Below are 22,895 nucleotides of genomic sequence, written 5' to 3'. Positions count from 1 at the left end.
CTGGTCTTCTGTGTTGGAGACTTGAGTGCTGGCTGCATGACCCTCAGCTTTACAGCCCGGCCTGCAGGCCCGCCAGAGGCCCACGTCTTCTCCTGCCTCAGCCCTCGGTGCACGCAGAGAACAAGACACTTTGCCACCACCTGTTCCTGGTGAGATGGGCTAATGGTCTGTAGCCAGAGAGTGGCCAGAAGTTCAGAGAGCAGAAGCTGAGTGAAGCCAAGCACCACACAGAGCCCACCAGGCCAGTGCCCTGATGCAAATGCAGCACTAGAAGAGACGGCAGGATGTGGCGGGGACTGTGGATCACTGAGTCTCTACCTCGTGGGTACTCATTCTCCAGCAAGCTGGGACACAGACTGCTGAACCCACTCCCAGAGCTTCTTGTGCAGTGGGTCTGGGCTTGCAAGTGTGCATTTCCTTCTTTTGTAATTAAAAGTTTTAGCTGACCGATAATAACTGTGTGTACTTAGGAGGTACACGTGGCTTGAAAGGGCTCTCCTAATGCCCTGTGTTGGGAACTTAGCAGCCAACACCATGTATTAAAGATGCTTGAGAAGCAAGGGCTTGGGGAATGATCACATCACCTGCACCCTGCCCTCAGGAAGGGACAAGTCCATTCAGGGGTTGATGGATTAATGAGGTCATGGAAGGAGTGGCTTTGTTATAAAGCAAGCTCTCTCTGGCACTCTTTCTCAACTCACCATGCAGTGCATTTGCCCTGTGATGGTACAGCAGGAAGATCATCCTCAGATGCTACTGCCAGGCTCCTGGACTTCCGCCCCTCAAACTGTAAGCTAAGTAACCTCTATTCTTTATAAATTACCTGGTCCAAGGCATGCAGTTATAGCCACGGAAAATGGCCCAAAGTAGGATAGGACATAATGTTTTTGAAATATGTAAACCTTGGGCCAGGGATTTAGCTCAGCAAAGTCTAAGAAATATGTAAACCTTGTGGAATGAGCATACCAGACTATCTATCACCTTTGTATACTTTTTTTTGTTTTGTTTTTAGACACAGGGTTCAGCAAAGTCTAAGAAATATGTAAACCTTGTGGAATGAGCATACCAGACTATCTATCACCTTTGTATACTTTTTTTTGTTTTGTTTTTTGAGACAGGGTCTCACTATGTAGTTGAGACTGACCGAGAACTCACTATGTAGCCCAAGCTGGTCTCGAACTCACAGTGATCCTCCTGCCTCAGCCTCCCGAGTTCTGGGAATACAGGCGTGCGCCACCACACCCGGCTTATTTATTTATTTATTTTTTTGCAGTTAGTATATTTAAAATCCATCCTCTTAGCAATTTTGAAATATACAATACATTATTTTTAACTGTGGGCACCATCTTGTGCAAGAGAGCATGAAAACTTCTTCCTCTTGGGCTGGGGATTTATCTTAGTGGTTCCAGCGCCTGCCTCCTTGCCAAGCTCAAGGGCCGGAGTTCGAGCCCTGGTATTGGAAAACAAACAAATAAAAACCTTCTTCGTCTTCTAGTGGAAACTCTACATCTGATAGACATGTCCCCTCCCCTGCTCCCTGCCCCCAGCTTTTGGCAGGTCCAGTTCTACGTTCTATTACAGTAAGTCTGAGTCTTTTGGTGCAGGTTTTAATGCAAAATTTCCTGAGTTAAAACTCATAACTGCATTTAAAAACAAACAAACTTTATTAGGGACTCCATGGAATGCATCAGTAGTCTAGGCTAGGTTCACAGCCTTCCACTTTGGAGCCGGGCATTTGTGCACATGCACAGTGGGGCCCCCCAGACCTCCTGACAGCTTCGTTCACATTGGCTCTTGACCACTGCCCCATGTCCCAGGGAGCGGGGACATTCACCAGAGCCTTTATGTTTCCCTGGCTCTTGCACCTTACAGAACAAAGACTGAGTGATCTACTGAGAGAGGAGAATGAAGAGGCCAGTCATTTAAAGAGGATTATCACCACCTTCTCAGACCACATGTAATTAAATGGTGGAGTGAGCCACTTCAGTGACCTGGGTTGGGCTTAGCAGGGAGACTTGGAGACCACTGCAGTCGCAGTAGCTTTGACGAGATGACAGGGAGATTGGCTTTCAGGCTCAGAGAACAGGAGGTGACCCAAGAATGGTAAAAGCTCTCTCTCCCCAGCATGGGATTGTTGCAGGCTTACACTTCTCAGAGCATGTCTAGCTTTGGGGGTGAGCTCTAGGTGGGGCTGGATAGTGAATCCTGGTGACCCTTTCTGGCACTCCTTCCTCTAACCTTCCCCTTATAACTTATTCTACAAAGGAACGGTAACAAAATAAGTCCTACTCTTAGCGTCTTCAGGACTTTCTGCGTTTTTCAGCTTTACTCTCCGTCGAGTGACAATTACCACCAGGGAAGAAAACACAGAAAAGATGATGACCTTAGGCTTTTCTTCCTCGCTGTAATAGTTTGGATCCTAAATGTCTGTGGAAACCTACGTGTTGCAGGCACAGTCCCCACCCATCATGCTGTTGGGAGTGGTGGCTATTGGGTGGAAGGTCACTGACCTTGGGCCCTGGAAGGGTTACCAGGACGTCAGCCCCTTCCTCCTCCTCTTTCACTTCTCAGCCACCATGAAGTGAGCTGCTTGCTCCTCCACCAATGCCTTCCATGGCTTACTCCACCCTCACAGTCTCAGAAGTAACAGCGCCAACTGACCATGGACTGAGACCTCCAAAACTGTGAGCTAAAATAAACTTTTTCTGTTTTCAAGTTGATTGTCTCAGGTATCTTGTGACAGTAACAGAAAGCTAACTGCTACAACCACCATACAAACTCCAGCCAATGTAATACCAGGAACATCTTATTGCCTGAGCTGAATGAACATCAAGACGTATCGCAACAGCTGTGTGGAAATCAATCATTCGACAAGTCTTACAATAACCACATAATTATAAACTCTCCAATTCCAGGTTATTTTTAACTGTGACTCATTGATGTCCTACTTTCTGACATTTTAGGTGGTCACAAAAGTCAAATGTGAAATATTCCTATACTTCACAATTATTCTTTAATATTGATTCATATTTAAGTGAAGAAATAGAAGGAACTTTTCCATTCTTAAACTAGTCAATGAGCAAACTGTAGGTGGAGGAAAGCTCACCATTTTACTGTATTCTGTGCCCAGCGATTAGCTTTTCCCTGGGTGAGTTCCATCAAAAGGGATGCAAGGAATTGAGAAAAGATTTATTCTAGATGTTTTCTTACCCTGATAGTACAGAGGATTATCTCTGGAGAATGGAAAATTATGTGCTTAAACATTAAAAGTCAGCTGGGCGTGGTGGTGCATGCCTGTAAGCCCAGCACTCAGGAGGCTGAGGCAGGAGGATTGCTGTGAGTTCAAGACCAGCCTGAGCTACATAGTGAGTTCTAAGTCAGTCTCAACTACATAGTGGAACCCTGTCTCAAAAAACAAAAAACAAAAAACAAAAAACCCCACAAAAACCAAAAAACAAACAAAAAAATCATTAAAAGCCATAAGACTATAGGAAACTTTGATCAGAATTTGAGTGTGTGTGTGTGTGTGTGTGTGTGTGTGTGTGTGTGTGGGTGGTCTGTGCCTCAGATAGCTGGAGGGTTGGTGGAAACAGGTGCACAGCACACAAACCTGAGGAGAGGCAGTCACTGTGTCACGCCAGAAGGCCACACTTCAGCAAGTAATATCAGAGAATGTTGTGTTAGGATTCTCCAGAGAAGAGGAATCAATAGGATGTAGATGGATGTGTGGATACCTGCCTCTATCTATGTATCATCTATCTATCTATCTATCCCTATCTATCTATCAGAATTGACTCATACAATTATAGGAGCTGGCAGGTTCAGAATCTGCAGGGTAGACCAGCAGTGGTCTGGAGACTTAGGGAAAGATTGATGAATTAAGTCCAAAGACTTCACCTAGCAGAATTCCCTCTTTCCTGAAGAAATCTCTTAAAGCGGTCAATGGATTGATTGGGTTCCATCCACACCCTGGAGGACAATATGCTTTACTCAAAACCTGCTGATTTAAATGTTAATCCACCTAAAAGAAAGCGCACCTTCCCAGAACTGTCTGGAATAATGCATGACCAAATCTGTGGTTACCTTGGTCTAGCAAATTGACATGAAAATTAACTATCCCAGGTGTGTCTGCTCTGGTGGAGTGTCTACTTGATTGGTTGTGGGATCTACACAGAGGATTAGTAGAGCACACTTCTAGGTGTGCTGGGGTGGGTTCATGCAGATGTGGCTTTGGGGTCTGTATGTGGCCTCTGATCCCTTTCTTGTGCTGTTTTGCCACTCTGCTTCTTGCCCGCCATGAGGTAAATAGCTTTGTTTCACCACCCTCTTCGGCCTTAATGTTTCTGCTTTGGAACCAGCTGACGGTGGACTTCATACACTGACAATGCAAGCCAAATCAAGCCAGTCCCCTTTTCAGTTGTAGATGTTGGGTATTGAGTCCCAGTGACAGAAAACCTGACTGTACCCCAGGCATTAACTGGGTGATATTCAGGGAGGGGCTTCCAGGAAAAGCCTGCGTGTCTGGTGGTTTGACAGGGATGTCTTGTCAGATTCTAGAGTCTTGAAGGGTGGATTCTCAACCAGGTTCTTGAAATTCCTTCCACCCGCTTGAGTTGCAATGTACAGATTTCATAGCTGTATCCTGGGTTCTGGACACAGTGCTTTGTCCTGGGACTAGCACCACCTTGCTGAAATGTCCCCTGTGGGTGACAACACCCAAGCACCTAACACATGGACTGGATCACATCACAGCCACCCAGGCAAACCAGGCTATGGGACTTTTCTTTTCTGATACCTGGCTACCTGCTTACTCCTGAAGCAGAAATTCTAGGGAGGGTACAGATCTGCTTGCCATGGAAAGGTCACTGAGTCCTAGAGGTAACCAAAGTATCTGCCACAGCAGCCTGCCAGGAATGTCCAGGGTGCTTCTCTTTTGGTTTAAAGGCAAATGTCCACCCGTGTGGCCCTTCTTTGGGTTACTAAAGTGCCATTAGGACTTGCATCTAAGATGTACACTGCTGACACCTTTAACCTCCCCTTTCAGCAGTCACCACCATGTGGTAACTTCTTACTTGCAGCATGATACTCAGTGGCACCACTGAGTTTTGTCGTGTTCCATCTTTCCTTCAATGTGTGTCTCCTCCAGACTCTCCTTTACTGACACTATTTCTAGGTCTCTAATACTTCAGAAAGGTAACACAGATCCTTGAGAACAACAACAACAAAAAATTCCAGTTTTGACTTGGAGCATTACAGCTGAGACCCTGTCTTATAGGGCAAACACAAGCAAGTGATTGTCAGGGCCTGCTGTTTTCAGCCTCCAAATCTAAGTAAAGCTCCTGTGGGCTGGAGGGGACAGATCAGTTGTAGGATAAAGAAACTCTCTTGTCTGGATCTCTGAGAAGAAAACAGAGCCATGAGTAGCCAATGTTAGGGCCCTGACCATGGTGGGAACATGGCTTTTGCATGGATGAAGCCTGGAGAGGCACTGTACCCGAGTAGAAGTCTTTCCTGCCAGCATGGGGAGGTGTCATCTGGGAAGATATATCAGTTTGAATCAGAGCCCCCCTCCACTAGCTTTCTAGAGCCCTACGAAGACATTTGAAATTATTCAAGTACCCTAGCTTATCTGCTATTAGAACTGTACCAGGCACACTATAAGACATGATTGCTATCTGTTGCTGAGAGATTTTGGATAAATAGAAATGTGTTTGTCCCAGAAGTGGAAGTGGGAGTCAGGGGTGACCTTGCAGTTTCTTGAGAGACAGCTCCTCTTTGTTCTTCTATGGGCACAATGAAGCTACATGAAGGTTAAAGTCTTTGCTCACAAATCTCCATGAGGCAGCTACATTCTTTCAGCTTCAGACACCATTGATCAATATCCCTTGGACCTCAGTAGAATTTGAGTAGCTCCCCTGCCCATGAATTCAGCGCTGTACAGCTTGCAGTGGATGGGTGGGTGGGTGCTAAGGAGACTACACCTAATTCCTCTTTACCCTGCACCACAGAATAAGGCCCATTGCCCAGGTCCTTGAGTGTGTCTCGTGGAAATGTGTCCTTGTGGATTGAGTTAGCATAGCCTGGAGGCCCTACAAAAGCCCCAGGGCACAGATGATTTGCCTGAGGGAATGTGGAAGTCAAAGACAAATGTTCCTCTTTAGATGGGTTAGTGCTGAATTCAGGTCTTCTCCCAAATGAGAAGCAAGATCTTCTTTCAACCTTCTTGCTACGAAATTCCACTCATTCTGGGAAGAGTCCTACATGAAAAAGAATCATAGGGTCCAACAGCCAGAGATTTTACCAGCTTTTGGTTTATCCCCACAGCCAATGGGAAGAGAAGATGAAAGAATTACAGCAAGTGGCAGCAAAAGCCAACACGGAAACCAGAAGGCTTGGAGGGAAAAGCCTGGTCTGTAGTTTTGGAAAATGTTTGTAACCACAGGCGTAGTCTTAAGATTGGATCTCAGTGACCCGGTCTGTGAAGTAGGAATGCTGCGTGAGGCACTGTCCATGGTGTTGTGGGAGGCACAATTATAGAAAGAAGGTTTCTAGCCTGAGAGAGTCTACATCCATTAAATCCTGGGGACCTGAAGGAACATAGGGATTTGCAGTTCATTAACGTTTTCTTGTCTTGAGCTTACTTATTTGAGTTCAACCAAGTGCTATTTAGCAGCTATCATGTTTGAGACATGCCATTAGAATGCTGGGAGCTTCTGGGAGCTTGATGGGAGATTCTGGCCGGAGCTCAGAAGACCACAATGCTAAGAGTATCACAACCAGTAAAGACCAGGCCCCGGAGGTTTCAGTTGGGAAGAAAGACAGCATTGGCAGATGGACACCAGGCCATGGATGTTATGCTTCGGCAGAAAATTTGTTTTCACTGTTCAGAGAATTTGTTTCATGTTCAGAGACATTGCAAGAAACTGAGATAAGGGGCAGAGGCAAAATTAATCTGACAAAAGAAATTTCAAGGCAGTCTAATGTCGAGGCAGTGGCATGGCTACTGCTGGTGGCTTTTAGCCAGCTGTACCTTGAGAATCAAGAGCAAATGGTCAAACAAAATGATTTTAAAATGTTTGAGTATGGCTAGAAAGAAAGCTCCGGTAAAGTTGCGGCCTGCAAAGATGGAGCAGAGCAGAAATTAGTTATTGAAAAGTTTATTGCCAGGGATTTAGCTCAGTAGTTCTTCTGCCTGTCTCACAAGCACAAGGTCCTGTGTTTGATCCCCAGTACTGAAAAAAAAAAAAAAGGAAAGAAAAAAGAAGAAAAGATTATCATTAAAAGCCAAGTACTTTGGCATGGCACTCTACAGTGAGCTCCAGGGCTTCGACTTGGGACTGGATCCTTCAGATCTCCAATGCACAGGTGGCCTTTTTGCACTCTTCCACACCTGACTCTGAAGAAGCCATTATTATATGAGAGAGAGAGAGTCATCTTATGGCTAGTATAGGGGCCAAAAACATATATTGGAGGAAAGATTGCCTCTTTAATGAATGGTGCTGGGAAAACTGGCTAGCCACATGCAGAAGAGTAAATCTAGACCCATATCTCTCAGCATATACTAAGCTAAAATCAAAATTGATCAAAGTTCTAAATGTTAAAACAGAAACACAACCTACTGGAAGATAAAATGGCAAAGCTTGAGGAAATAGGCTTAGGCAAGGACTTTTTGAACAGAACTGTAATTGCACAAGAAATAACATCAGGAAGCAACAAATTGGGTCCCATCAAATGAACAAGCTTCTTTCGTCATAGCAAAGGAAACAGCCAAACAAATGAAGGACAACCTAGAGAATGGGCAAATAAACCTACTCCTCAGACAGAGGACTAATATCCGCAATATTGTATATAAAAACCCAAAAATGTTAGAACTCCCCCAAAATAAAGGACCCAGTGAAAAAGTGGGCAACTGAAATGAATAGACACTTCACAAAGAGGTAGCACAAATATCCAATGAATACATAAAAGAATGCCCAGTATCTCTGGCCATTAAAGAAATGCAAATTAAAAGAACACTGAGATTCCACTTTATTCCAGTAAAATTAGTCACTATTACGGACACACACACACACACACACACACACAAATGACAAATGCTGGCCAGGTTGTAGGAATAGAAGAGTCCTTCTACTTCTTTGGTGGGAATATAAACTAGTACAACCAGTATGGATATACTAGAAATTCCATTTGATCCAGATATTTTCCTTCTAGACATCTTCCCCAAAGAGTTAAAGATATCATATATCTCCTTGCATTATCTCTCTATCACTTATATATAAGCATATATAGCATGGATAGACAAAATTTAATACATTGCTGTTATTACTATTTAGGAAAATATGTTTAGGAATAAGAAAAAAGAAGTTGGTGTACTTATTCCTTCTTTGATGTTCTTGTCTTCATGTAGATCTGAGTTTCTAATTTATGCTGTTTTCTTTCTCCCTAAATGATTTCTTTTAATATTTCTTGCAAGGAAAGTCTATTGGTAACAAACTCCCTCAATTTGGCAGGCTTAGAATTCTAAGTTAATTTTTTTTCCTTCTCAATACTTTAACTATTTTACTCTACTCTCCTGGCTTACATGGTTTCTGAGGTGAAGCGTGTGTGTGTGCGTGTGTGTGTGTGTGTGTGTGTGTGTGTGTGTGTGTGTGTGTATACAGTAATCCGAGTGTTCTGTCAGTTTCCTGAATCTGTAGTTTTGGAAAATGTTTGGTTGTTATTGTTTCAAATATTCCTCTTGCTCCTCTTTATTTATTAAATCTCCTTTCAGTATCCTCATTACAAGTATTTATACCTTTTATAGTTATCCAACTTTGGGGCATTCTATTCTGGTTTTTAAGCCTTAATTCTGTTTGGTTTTCAGTTTTGGAAGTTTCTGTTGATATGTCCTCAAGCTTAGAGATTCTCCTTTCAGCTGTGTCCACAACTGCTAAGTCCATCACAGGCATTCTTAATTTTTATTCGAGTTTTTTATCTCCAGCATTTCTTTTTGGTTCTTTCTGAAGATTTCTATCTCTGCCCTAGTTGCCCATCTGTTCTTGTATGCTATCTATTTGTTAGATTTTCTTTGATTTTTTTTTTTCAAATTTGGTAAGTGAGATTGGTCAGTAGTTCTACTTTTTGAGAAACTGTCAGATTTCTAACTCAGTCATACTCTTGGACTTCACAGATAATGGGAAACCATTTAGACTTGGTGTTCTTTTCAGATATTAAGAAAAACTCAATTTTTCTCTACTACTTCTATGTTCATTGGTCTCATCTGGCTTTCTAAAGATCAGACTTTACAGGAGCACTTTCTGAAGGGTTATGATTTATGAGCACTGAAAGAAATGCCAATATTCCTTGTAGCTCAGGAACCAGGCAAACTGGTTTTATTGGTACAGAACTTGGCTTTCATACTTCAAATGGTTTTAGAAAGAAGTTCTTAGGAAGAAATCATTCTTCTTCACAAGTTGGTGTTACCACTTTCTGGAGTCAGAATGTCACTGATCGCATGTTATGAGTCAGATCATGCTCTCTACATCTAGTTTTTCTTTGAGAATAAATATTAACATGAATCCATTGCTATGAACATACAACAGAGGGGCTGGGGCTCCAAAACCCACCAATGGCACCCTTCAATTTCACATCAATTCAGGAGTTAGATAAAATGCCAAAAGTTCAATTTTGATCAAAAAACTTTTCCTATAAAGTTAATCATTCATTTAAAATGATGCTGATTTGTTTTGTTTCGGACCCTTGGGTTGGCATCTGCCAAATCAGCATGGTTTAATTCTGCACTAAAAAGAACTCCCTGGAGGCTTCAGTGCTGTTTCTCTCTGCTCCACTTTTGAGAACTTACAGTCTTTCACTGTTACTTGTCACTTGCTTTTCTCTAGGTAACATTTTCCACTAGAACTTTGGGGAGGCAAGCAGATGCAATTTTGATTCCTTTGTCCAAGCAAGTGACTAGCTGCTAGACAGAAAAATGTTACCATCAACAGGATTTTTAAAAAATATTATACAGAGTTTTGTTCAGGCCAGCAGTGTGGGATGGGGATTTAGGCTCCGGATTTGCCAAGATGTTTATACAGCAGGAATGTTACTTATGTAAGCCTAGAAGTGCTGCTGATGTGTTAGCCTCCCTTTCCATCTCAGCTTTTTTTCATTAACAAGCTGCTCTTCCTTTCATGATACCACATTAAGTGGCTAAAAGGAAAAGAAAAAATTGTTTACTGTATAAAATAGCCCAACTCTCCACAAAAACATCTATTTGGTTAAAGGAACCACAAAGAATTCTGGAAAACTGGGCTGAGAATTGTTTTTATGCTCTTAGCCAGGCCCCTCACTCCCTTCCTATGGCTCCCTAGAAGTGATCAAACTCATATGTGGGAAAATAGAAAATGTTTTAAAATAAAGGAAAAGAAATGAATAAACAAACAAATGAAACACCCTGTTGTGCGTTTTTCTGAGGGCTGAAATTCTCATGTAACACAAAAGTGTCCCATGAGGACAATGGTAGGTGTTAGACGTTAATAAGACAAATTGACTATACTTAATAATTATGAGAAACTAAGGAAGTATAGGATTAGAACTCACTGTGACGCTGAGGAATAAATATCTGCCTCTGCCTGTTTGGAAAACCACCAGCCAGAGCTTGCGGAGAGCACCCAGGACATTTGGGGGTGAACAGAGTCGGACACTCCCAGCCCTCCCTGCTTGCCTCATCCTCGTTTCACTGTGAATGCTACCTTGTGCGTCATCTGAGATGAGAAACATGAATCACTTTAAGCAGATGGTAGGAGTATGCCAGTGCCCAATACCAGTCTGTATTGGGTCACTCCGCAAAATGTGGACACCACTCCAAGTTAGGCTTCCCAAGTGCCCCTTCCTGTCTGTGTTGTCAACAGTGCTGGGGGTGGGATTCTCACCAAGAAGACCCTCAGGCTCATCTCAGAGCACCTATTAGGAGTTTCCCTTCTGCCCTGGATCTAGGAACATCTTGGATAAATGTTGGGATCGGGGTGCTACACTGATGTGGTTTTCATGCCATGGAGACCGAGAAGGGCCACGGCCCTGCAAAGTGGCCTTTTGCTTGAAAGGAACGGTCTTTGCAGTGTTAATTGTTGGAGGGCAGATAGAATATCAGTCTGGAAGCACCAGAGGAGTAGAGAGCCCTACTCTTTCTTCCTCAATTACTCCTCCGTCAGTATTTACTGAGCAGCTACATACAGAAGGGCTGCCGCACGGGCAGCTGGGGAGGCTGCACAGTGCACGAGTGTGCTGTAACAAAGGGCATCACTCCTGTGGCAGCCAGTGAGCTTTGCGTGCTTATTGACTGGGTCAGTTTTCTGGTGGATGCTTGTAAAGTGCCTTGACTAAGGGATGGCTTTTCCAAAATGGCACCAAAGTGCTATATGCACTCGAGGGACTGGGTATGTGGTGCTGAAGAGTGGGAATCCATAGTTTTCTGAAAGAAGGAAACATTTTTATGAGTTTGGATTTTGGGGTACATGACCAGGGCAGAAGGAGCTAAGGTGACAGTGTCCCTGGGAGCAAGGAAAGAGGAGGACCCTGGCCTCCCATGACCATGACCCCAAAGCCAGCTGCATCATATTGTGTGGATTGTCTAGAAAACCATTGCCCAATAAAAATATAATGTGAGCCACAAATGCAAGCCACATATGTTATTTAAAATGTTCAAGTAGCCACATTTTTAAAAAGCTAAAGGAAACAGTTGAAATTTTAATAATAGAATCTATGTAGTCCAATTATCTGATATATTAGCATTCGACACATAGTCAGCCCTCTGCATGCCCAGATTCTGTGTTCTCAGACTCAACCTATCTCAGACAGAAAATGTATTTTTTTAAACTTGCCCTCACTAAACATGTGCAGATTTTTTTCCTTGTCATTATTCCCTAAGCCATATAAGATAACAAAAATTACATAGTTTTCACATGGTAGTAGGTGCTATAAACCATCTAGAGATGACTTAAAGTGTACAGGGGAACATGTGTAGGGCATGTGCAGATCCTACACCATTTTGTATAAGGAACTTGAGCATCCTTAGATTTCAGTATCTGAGCAGAGTCCTGGAGTCAATCACCCATGAATAACAGGGGATAACTATAAGCAATATAAAACACGAATGAGATTTTTATTACTCTTTTTGGCACAAAATCTTTGAACTCTAGTAAGGATTTTAGACTTTCAACGCAGATCAACCTGGAGCAGCTTGTTTGAAGAGCTCAGTTGCCCACCCTGACTTGTGGCTCCCTTCTGGAACAGTACAGCCCTGGCACCTTGCTTCCTAGCATTTGAATCTTCTTTCTGAGCTGAGGGTGAGGTCTCCCATATTGGGGCAGCCAAGCGTTGCCTTGGGTCCCCCAAGGACCAGAAGTGCAGCTGGATGTTGGAAGTTCCAGGGCAGCTGAACGTAAGGGCATTGCGGGTCTTGAGAAGGTGGGTGCTCCTGTCTTGCCCTGAGCTACCCTCTTCTCAATCTTTCCAGCTCAGCCTGCAGGCCTGGGCGTTCTGGATCGAGGGAGTCAGCACTTTTCTAAGAATCTGGTGCTGTTCTCATCGGTGGAAGAAACCACCACAACTATTCCTGCAGGAGCCACATGAGTGAGCAAGGCCAGAAAGGCAGGGAACCGCAAAGCTGGGTGGCCTCCCTCCAAACGCTAATGATGACCGTGGTCTCAGCACCCTGGCCGTGTTCCAGGCATGGTGCTTGGCATTGTGTTTGATTTCCAGGATGAGCACAAGCTCCATGGGAGGTAAGTTTTTGCATCCTGCCTTGTGAGGAGGAGACAGAGACTCAGAAAGACAAGTGTCTTCTTGGATGTGGAAACTACAAATGTTGATGTCAAAGAGGCAGAGAACAAAACGGTGGTTACTGGAGATGGGGAAAGGGAGAGAGGGGAGGGATGGAGAGAAAGAGAGAGCACAGACTGTAGCTGGGTAGGAGGAATAACTTCTAAAGTTCTGTAACATAGTAGGAGAACCACGACTGACATCAACTACTTATATAGTTCAAAGTAGCTATCAGAGATGATTTTCAGTGTTCCCAACACAGTGAACAATTGCCCTGATCTGGTCATTGCACGTGGTATACGTGTACTGACATATCACGCAATCAGGGCCACTGTAAGAAGAAAGCTACTGTATAAGGCGGGGTAAAATCATGGTGAATGATGCTGCCGAGTGCCACCCAATGGCAGGCACGGCCCTTCAATGTGAGAAGTGGCACATCGACTTTCAACTTGTTTGGTGCAGCCAGTCACTTGTGAGCCACAGTGGAGGGAAGGTACTTTAAAAAGTGAATTATAAATCATGGATTGTGAACCACACATTATTATGAAATGTTGTCAATGTCATTGCAGTTGCGTGATCACACAGCTTCAGATTCTAGCTTTTCTTTTAGAGTAGGCATTCTTTTATTTTGGGGGTAACACCTATGACTCTGAGAGTTTTACCCATTTTATCTTCCAGTGAGTTCAATATTTCTACTTTAATCTGTAGATCTTCGATCAATTCTGATTTTATTTTAGTACCTGGTGAGAGACAGGGGTCTAGCTTCCAACCTTTGCCTGGGGACAGGCAGTTTTCCCAGCACCATTCGCTGAATAGGCTGCTTTTCCTTTAATGTATACTTTTGGCCCTTTGTCAAAGGATCAAATAGCTGAATGTGTCTCAGGATGCTTCTGTATCTTCTATTCTGTTCTATGGATCTGCACGCTTGATTTTGTGCCAGTATCACACTGCTTTATGGTGTAACTTGAAGTCAGGTGCTGTGATTCCTTCTGTTTTGCTCTTGTTGGCCAAGATTGTCTTTGGCTATTCTGTGTCTCTTTTGGTTCTGTATGAATTTTAGGATTGTTTTCTCTAGTTCTATGAAGAATGCTCATGGCATTTTGATTGGGACTGCATTAAATCTATACAGTTTTGGAAGTATAGCCATTTTGACAATATTGATTCTGCCTATCCAGGAGCAGGGTATATCTTTCCCACTTTTTGATATTCTATTTAATCTCCCTTTTCAAAATACTATAATTTGTGTTGTAGAGGCCAAGCCCCAAGGTGAAGAGAAGTCCAAGAAAAGCCAGCCCCTAGGAAGGAGAAGGAAAGAGTGCTCGTGAGTCGGACAGTCAGTCTCCTCCTAGCTGTCCTAGAAAAAAGAAAGTAATCCTGATAAAGGCTTTTCAGTGAAGTAAACATTGCAACTCCCCTTCATGGATAAACTGATCAGGAAATGAAATTACTCTTGTCCAAAGTCAGAATGACCATAAAACCTAAATGGGCTCAGGAGCATTTGATTTCCCTGGAGACAAAAGGAAAAGGAGAAAGAGAGAGGGTGGGAGAGGAGAAGGGACCCCGGATCTCAGCAGACAGAGGATGAGGCTGGGCCTGTTCAGCAAATGGTGCTGGGAAAACTGACTGTCTGTTTGCAGGAGATCATGGTTTTAGCACAATTCCCATCAAACTCTTGGCAGGGTTCTTATAGATACAAATGAGACTATTCCAACATTTATACAGAAAAGGAAAGAGAAAGGGCCCAGAAAACAATCTTTGATGAAGTAAAACAAACTAGGATGTGTTTGGGAGTATGGCCATCTGGGAATAGGAGCCACTTACCCACGATGAAGACTGTAATCAAGACAGTGCGGCATTGCGGGAGGGACGGGCTCATTCATCTGCGGCGTGGAGCAGCCCAGCCTCGTCCTCTATTCCCGTCCTGGAAATACTGACCCATCTCCTGAGATCCGGGGTCCCTTCTCCTCTCCCACCCTCTCCCTCTTTCTCCTTTTCCTTTTGTCTCCAGGGAAGCCAAATCTCCTGGGCATCTTCTGCATCCTGTTGGCTTGGGGTAGGGGTCATGAGGGCAGCAGATCTTTCTGCACATCCTCACTGATTTGTGGCCTTCCACTCCGTGTCCTCCAGGGCTGACCTCTGAGCCATTTCCACACCCTCCTGGGAGCCCTTTCGGCTGCTCTGGCTATTGGTCGGTGCGACTCACAGCCAGGGCGGGTCTTCAGTTTTTAGTCAAACCTTCAGCCACTCGGGAACTATGCTGATCCAGTTTAGTTGGGCGTTTCCTACTGAAGTTGACACAATCAGTTAACTGTCAACTGTCAATCAGTTAACTGTCAAAGCAAGGTGTACTTGCTTTGGCATTCCTTAATGGCTGGCTGAGGGGTTAGCCTTCCTAACCCCTAGAAGGTGGGGCGAGGGTTCCCAGAGTCTCAAGGGTGATCCCCAGGCCTCTTAGTCGGAAGGAAGCTCCTCACCATGTCACCCTACCTTTTCTGGGGCAAACCGTATTCTCCACGTGCCTTGGGTAGTGCTGAATGTCACTGACAACTCAAAGCTATTGTTTCTGCATGTGTTTCTGAGAGCCAAGTTCAAATATATGGGCTGAAGCTTCTCCTTGGAACCTCACTGGGCTCTTCTGGGTTCTCTCTTCCCTGACCAGTCAGGTCCCACCTCCAGTCTGGCTCAGAGGGAGGAAGAGCTGCAGGGCAGAGGGATGAGGGAGAAAGGGGAGCACACAGCAGGACCCGGAGCCTTCTGTTTGTCAGCAGTCTTCCTGGGGGGGGCTTTGCAAGAGGACCAAGGTGCAGAGGACCATCCTTGCTCCCCCAGCAAGTGCACTGGACTTAGATGAGTCATCTCCTTCCTATGTGGTCATGAGGTTGGGTTCTGTGCCAGGAAAAGAGGACAGCCAGGCCCACATCCTCCTGGAGCATCACGGAGGCTCCCGAGGAAGGGCTCTTGGGTGGAAGTCTAAAGGATGAGCAGGGCAGTAGCAGGAGGTGCCACAGGTGGAAGGGCCGCCAGGTAGGAGGGGCAGTGTAGCAGAAGGCCCTGGGGTTGGAGGAACAGCTGCCAGCACGATCGAGAGCTGAGGCTGGGGAACAGATGGCAGGGCCTCGGGTTTACTGGGCTTGAGTGGCGACTCGGCAGCCCCTCTCTGTCCTCAGTCAGTGCCCCATGAAGCCCAGCGGACCCAGGTTAGGCGCTCAGCAGAGGTCAAGACCACCAGTCCATGGGGGCTCAGAGCAGGTCGGGCCTCTGAGTCCCTCTTTTCTTACTGATAAGGAGGCAATGGAAGCACAGGGTGTGGAAGTGGCCTGGTCAGAGTGGACCCAGACCTTGTTTATTCTGCTCTCCTGATAGCAGCTCCCACTTTTTCTTTAGGTGCCAACCCCACCACTCTATTCCATCCTGTAGCTTTGTACGTGGATGTGAACTAGGCTGCAGCAGTCCGTGCAGTCCACCCTCTGGCCCACATGTTGGTGTGAGGATGAAGAAACAGCCTAGTTCAGTCCAACAAGCAGCAGCCTCTGGATTTTTTTCACAGCCCATGAGGTAGTCCTAGAGCTGTTCAAGGGCTGCTCCTTGGAAGAATCTGCCTGAGAGTGAATTCAAGCCAAAGAAAGCCGAGCAAAAGACTGACAGCTCCTCCATAGCAGAACATCTGGATCCAGCCATACCTGAAGCTGCTCCTCAAACTTTTCAATTACACAACCCAGTGGGTTTGTTTTTTGCTTACGATCATTTGACTTGTATTTCCATCCTTCTAACTTTACAAGTTCTGGCTCATCTAGCATCTCTGGCCAGGCCTCCTTTTCCTCATCCTTCCTGTGGCCAGTGTAAAGAACGGATGTTTCCTAAGGCTGTCCCATGGCACAGGGCCTTTCCACTTGCCTCCAACCCTCAATTAGGGGCCTCTCATTTGAGAATCTCATTTTTTCTTTCTGCACAGACTCTGATCTTGCTGCTCTGCGGTCCTGTCAGCACTTATCCACCTCAAGCCATGCAGAAGACTTGCTGCCAATTCCTGGGGCCCTGTGTCTACCCTGTATCAGACCCTGGGTACTCCAGACCCTGCAGGACGATGGGGATGGAAAGCACCATGACCTGCTGGCCAACCACCACCTCCCAGGAGCGCTCAGGCCTGCCAGCACCAACAAGCTGCAAACACATGCTTCTGGGGTGCACGGGGTTGTTTTTTCCAGGGGCCTTGTCCAAGCCAGAGAGGAGTGAAATGTGAACTCCCCAACTTGAACCATGCTCAGAGCAGCAGCGACAGTCAGGGTCCTCGGTCTGTGTGTGCTGGGAGCCAGGATGGGCAATATTCCCTTCAATGGAAACCATCTTGGGAAGGAGGGCAGGGACAAAAGGCATCATGGGCTTCCTGTGTGTGGAATACGTGAAAACAGCCTTCTTGGGGCTTGGATCCCACTACACCACCTTCTTCAGTGACTCTGATGTCCTAAGAAGTAATTTCACATCTCCAAGCCTCAGTCTGTCATCCATTAAATGGACTTCCTGCCATGGTCACTATGGAGGAGGAAGACTGTCCAGGAGTGAATTACTATGGAATTGGTGTGTGCTAAATGCTCCAAGAGGTTTTGTTTTTTTAGCAGTAGAAGCCATCTGGCAAGTAAGGTCCCACTGTTATGCCCATTCTGCAGAAAGGCTCAGCAGGCAATTTACCGGAGGTGATGACAGCTGATCAGGTCCCTGGGACTGTAAGACCAAGGTCCTGGTTAAATGGAAAGCATGTGTGATGGTTGGGCTAGGAACTGCAGTGCCTACTGGTGTTCTGGGGTGTAAGTGGTACATGGGTTTGGCTCTGATCCCCTCCAATGGGGACCAGGCTATGTGAGGAATTACTGGGGGCCAGATTCTGTGACTACGCCCCACAGTCCCAAGGCCAGTGTGATCCGCCTTGGGAAACAGAAAATATGGAAAACTGTGTGCTTTCTGGCTGCAAGGAGAATGTTGGTAATCACAGTTCTCCCATGGCAATATAACATCTGCTGAGGACAATGTAAAGAATGCTAGTTCCTTATTAATGTGGGCAGGCATCCAGGTATAGGAAAGAACCTAGTCCCTCTCAACACACTCTCAAAAAAGAGTAAAGCTCAACCTGTTCCCTATTTTTCAAAATATCTTTTCAACTGTTATCGTTCCATGAATTACACAAAACCCCTGCCCTCTAGGCTTCTTGATGGCTAATAAAAGCGTGTCAACCTTAGAGATTATCGAGTCTGCCCACTAGAGGCAGGCTCCTCCCAGTTGCTTTACAGTTTAAATATTGTCTCTGTCTCTCTTTATTCCCTGTTGTTCCCCTCTCACAGGTATCTGAGGGTCAGAATAGACCCCCAGAACCCCTCCACTGGGGCCCTGAGGCTGCATGGAACAAAGGCACTGTGGGAGGACCGGGGACCCCAGCCAGGGCGAGGGGTTGCAGACTGAAGAGGGCATTACCAGGGCTCACGGGCTAGCTGATGCTCTCTGGAAGCCTGGAGGACCTGTGGCCTGTCCAGATTGTCTCTGGAAGCCTAAGAGCTGCTATAGAAATAAATCCAGGCTGTCTGAGCCAAGTGAGAGTCAAGCCTTTGAAAGAAGAGAAAGTACAAGAAAAGCCCCAGGAACCTCAGAACAAGAGCTATCAGGTGAAGTCATTAGGAAATGCCACACATTCTCCTGGGGAGACAGAAATAATCCCGGGCCACGCCCAGTCACTATCTGACCCCTAATTCTTCATAGCTGACCCCCGGGATGGGGCTGGGATTGAAAGTGTGAGGAAGGAGGGAAAGGGGTGGCCTGAGACACAGGGCTGTGGGGAAGCGTGAGAGAGAAAGCTGGAGAGACAGAAGCAGAGAGATCGAGACACAGAAGAAGACAGGAAGGAAAGGGGAGACAGAGATGGTGAGCACTGACCAATTTAGAGCTGTGATCAGAGAAGCAAGAGGATTAGGGAAACGGGATCACACTGAGGCCCGGTGACGTGGTCTTGAGACCTTGGCCTGTGCTGGCCTGTGGCCCTGTCCTGGGGGCTGGGCAGAGCAACCTAGAACACTGGCTCCTGGATCCCACCGCCATCGCCCCCACTCAGAACAATCCTGGAGGAGCGTGGCTTCATGAAGCATGTTTTCTGAGATGGCACAGGGCCAGGCAACTGGTGTGGCTTCACCACTGAACCTGCAGCCCAGGAGGGCAAGGTCAGAGCAGGAACGGCCAAGCTCCCTGACTCTTAGGGGGGGAAAAAAAAACAGTGTGTCCCAGCTGAAGTCCCAGTCTTTGGGCCAGGCTGAGAAGGGAGCTACAGTGATGCAGGTGGCCACTCTCAGCTCCTGCTGTTGCTCTCCTTCTGGGGGCTTACAAGATGCAAATTTGGAAGGATAAGAGCAACCACTCAGGCCAAAACCCATCCATACACCTGTCCCCAGAGAACCTGGTCCTATCCTGACCTGGATATCAGGGAGGGATGAAATGCCTGCTCCCTGAAGGAAGACCTTGTAATCCCATTTTATAGATGAGGTAGACTGAGGCTGGGAGAGGAAAGGGTTTTGATCAAAGTCTGCTGATGAGAGGAGTGAGCAGAGAGATTGGAAACTGGATGGGCTTGTTCCCCACCCCCCTCCCTCTCCCCTCCCTCTTTTCTCCCCTCTCCTCCACCCCTTCTCCCGTCTTCCTCCCTCACTCCTCTATGTTTGCTATACTCTTGTTGCCTGGTATGAAGAGGAGGGAGATGGAGACCGCTGCCTGGGCTCCCTCAGCTTATGCCACTCAGCAAGCTCTAAGCCCAGCCCTTCCCCCAAGGTGACCTGAGTGAGACTCTGCTCCTCCACACCAGAGCAACCTGAGCAGGTGAGTGGGACTGAACCCAGTCGCTGTCCAGGATGTCAAAGACCCTAGGTGCAGCCTGCATCGGTGGTGCCGGTCAGATCCTGTCCCCTCCCCTGGAACTGGAAGCTGAGGCTCAGAGGGCTCCGTCCCATGCGAGGGGCCTTGGTCTCATGGGGTGCAGTTGCTGGAATTCTGATGTAGGTCTTAGGCTACAGCTGAGCTGTGTTGAACCCTGGGTGCACACGGTCCAGCTCTTTGGGCTTCTCAGATCATTGGCTTCTACAAAATGACGATGATGAGAGCCACCTTGAAGGTGGGTGACAGAGGCACAGCCTGTGTGTCCTGCCAGCTGGGCCTCCCTCTCTGATAGTGAGGGGTGGAGGGCTTCCTTGGGTTCCCTGTGGGCACTAGGGGAAGGGCTGCAGGAGTCTGAGGGCTCAGATCCTCCAAGCCCTCAGGGGTTGCCGGGCTGCATCCACCCAGCTGTGTCCATAGGACGGGAGTGAGCGATTCCCCTCCCAGCAAGCAGTGTAGTGAGCACCGTGGAACTCATATCTGTGTGGATGCTAGCAATGATTCCCCGAGGATCTGCCCCTCAGTAGAAGGTCCAGCCTGCGGAAAGGCCTCAGAGCAGTCCTGTCTGTGAGTGCCTGCATCTACGCCATCGGGCGAGGTGTGGACAGAGACCCAGCCCTGGGATCCCATCTTTCCACCACCTCAGGCCTCACCCACCTGCCTGCCAGACTTGCTCCCTCTACCCACCCTACCTGGAAGCCTGGAACATGGGTTGGAAAGGGACTCAATTCCTCCCCAACTTCTTCTGCTTTGTGGTCACCATAGGGTTTAGGGTCCAGATAAGTCCAGCATTAGATCAGCATTTCAGCCCCGGCCTCCAGGCCAAGTGCATTACAGCACTGCCCTCCTGGGATGGCCAGCAGCTGCCTGGCCTCGGGGCCGCCTGCACTGGTCCTGCCCTCCCAGGGGCTGCCAGAAGGACCCACCCAGTGCAGCCACATCCAGCTCCAAAGGCAGAGGACTCGCCTGCTGTTGGCAGAGCTTTTTCTCAGAGGAATCCGGAGTCCCCAAGTGACCCAGGCCTTCATGGATTCCCCAGACCCCACAATGGAGCAGACCTGAAGCCCCATCCTGGCTCCTGAGAGCTGATGAAGTCACTCTCCTGTGTCACTCCCATTCTCAGTACCGTACTTGCTCCAAGAGCCCCATAATTCTCACAAACTCGAGACAGATACATAGACATCGCCATTTTACACAATGAATCGGAGGCACAGATCCAGGAAGAAACATCCTCCTGGCTAGGTGTCCCAGGGCTTTGCAGTCATAGGGCCCTGGTATGGTGCTGGGATTCCACAAGAGCCAAGAGGAGGGAAGCCACCATTATTCCTGTGATACAGCCCACAGAGAACTGAGCTGATAAGGGCCATTTGCCCAAGCATGAGCCTGTGCCACCAGGGCTGATTGGGCACCCCACCACTTCCCACACAACCTTGGTGTACCTGGAGACACCCAGCCACTCACGGCTCTGAATGCTCCCATCCAGCTTTGTGGGCAGAGGGCGCCCCTCCTGGGCAGGGTTCAGTGGCCACTGTACTGGCTCAAGCACTTTATGACGCACTTGAGTTTTGAAGAACTTTCTTTAATTGAGGTGCAATAATTTGGAATTTGAGAAAAACAACCAGGGCAATAACGGATGGCTATGTTTTCATCTGTCTAGGATGGCAGTCCCACTCTAGACTCTGCTAGTGGTTTTCCCTCTGCCTACCAGTTCTGGCCAAGCTGCCATGATTGATGGAGGTAATCAGCACTCCTCTTACTATTGGCAAAGGGTGATTGGATCAGGAATGGATACAGAACACCGGCTGACCAATCAGAGGCTTCCATTCAGATGCCGGAATGATCACAGAAGCTTTTCCCCAGATATCTAACCTGTGATCAGAGCCGGCAAAGCCAGGCTCAAGGAAAGGGAGTCTAAAGGAAATCATCCCAACACTGCTTCATGGAAAACTGATCATAAAATAAAATTATTGTGATGGAATTGACTCTAGAAAATAATTTCTTCTCCAAAATAACCAATATTGAAACAATTCTGGTGAATACTTTTATATTCATGGACCGAGTCAAAAGCCCTGAGGCTTGAGATAGTGGATTCAAGATGTTCTTAATTTCATAACTAAACACAATTTCCCTCTTGACCCTCCCTCACCTGTTCCCACTCCATCACCCCTCTGGAACATTATCACATGGTTTCTTATGCGTATTGCGTGTAAATAAAATATTATTTGTAATATTTTCAAGCAACCCTTTAAGGCAGGCTACTTGGCAAGTTATGGTGAGTTTCCTTCAAGTTCATTTTCTTGAAAATAATCAAGAGTAACCAGGTTGCAACTGCTTTTAACATATTCTACACTTCCAGTTTCCCCTTCATTTGTTCCTCCTCGCAATCTGGCCAATCCTCACCATTTTGTCCCATAAAATGATCACCAAGCTTTGTGTCTCTAAGTATGAGAGTGTATTTCTGCCAGGATTTATCTTGGCCAGGCCTTCCCTGCTTGCACCAAGCACCTCTTCCCAGGGTGCAGTACCAGACAAAGCAAACTTCCTGGGCAGTGGGCACCCCATCCTTGCCATGTGGGCTGGCTGCGTTGATTCCTCTGCCCACTCTGGTACTGAGAATAGGAGAGTCAAGGTCAAATTTATCATAGGTCCAGGATAGTTTTCCAAAGCAGTTGCTAGGCATGGAAAAACTCACAATAATCATTCATTAAAGAATGGTCTTCTAAGCAGCATCACTGTTTCCCCCTCACTGGAGGCTCCAAGAACATAGTTCTCTGGCCCCTTCCCTCTGCAAAGTGTTGGGTGTCAACTTTCCACTTCTGTATTGAAATACCTGAGCTTATCAACTTGCAAACAGAAAAGATTTATTGGAGCTCACAGTTTTGGAGGTGGCAGTCCATGATCAATCAACTCTGCTGCTCTGGGTCTGTGGTGAAATAAGACATACTGATAGGAGCACATGGTAGAACAAAACCACTTACTTTGTGGCCAGAAAGTGAAAAAGAAAGAAAGATGCCAGGGCCCCACAGTTCCCTTTGAGAGAATGCTTCCAAAAATCCAAAGAGCTCCTATGAGAACCATCTCTCAAAGTTAGGTATTGTCCAAAGCCCAGGTGTGCCAGGGCAGCACACTAGGTTTCCAAGAGTCCAAACAATGGCTTTTGTAAGAGATCAGATTTATTAGGGCTACCAGGTACT

General features: G+C 46.6%; 1 long non-coding RNA gene across 1 annotated transcript; it reads left to right on the top strand.

Annotated features, from left to right (window-relative positions):
• Nucleotides 1–15,130: 15,130 nt before the first annotated feature.
• Nucleotides 15,131–18,212, top strand: LOC104853194. The gene is made up of 3 exons (XR_777707.1): nt 15,131–15,204; nt 16,183–16,516; nt 16,751–18,212. It is a non-coding gene; the product is annotated as an uncharacterized LOC104853194 (long non-coding RNA).
• The last annotated feature ends 4,683 nt before the right edge of the window (nt 18,213–22,895 follow it).

The sequence above is a fragment of the Fukomys damarensis genome, unplaced genomic scaffold (genome assembly GCF_012274545.1).
Source record: "Fukomys damarensis isolate Sample0158 unplaced genomic scaffold, DMR_v1.0_HiC HiC_scaffold_7, whole genome shotgun sequence".
Taxonomy (NCBI): domain Eukaryota; kingdom Metazoa; phylum Chordata; class Mammalia; order Rodentia; family Bathyergidae; genus Fukomys; species Fukomys damarensis.
Note: the sequence above shows the minus strand (reverse complement) of the source record. Positions and strands in the feature narration are given on the sequence as shown.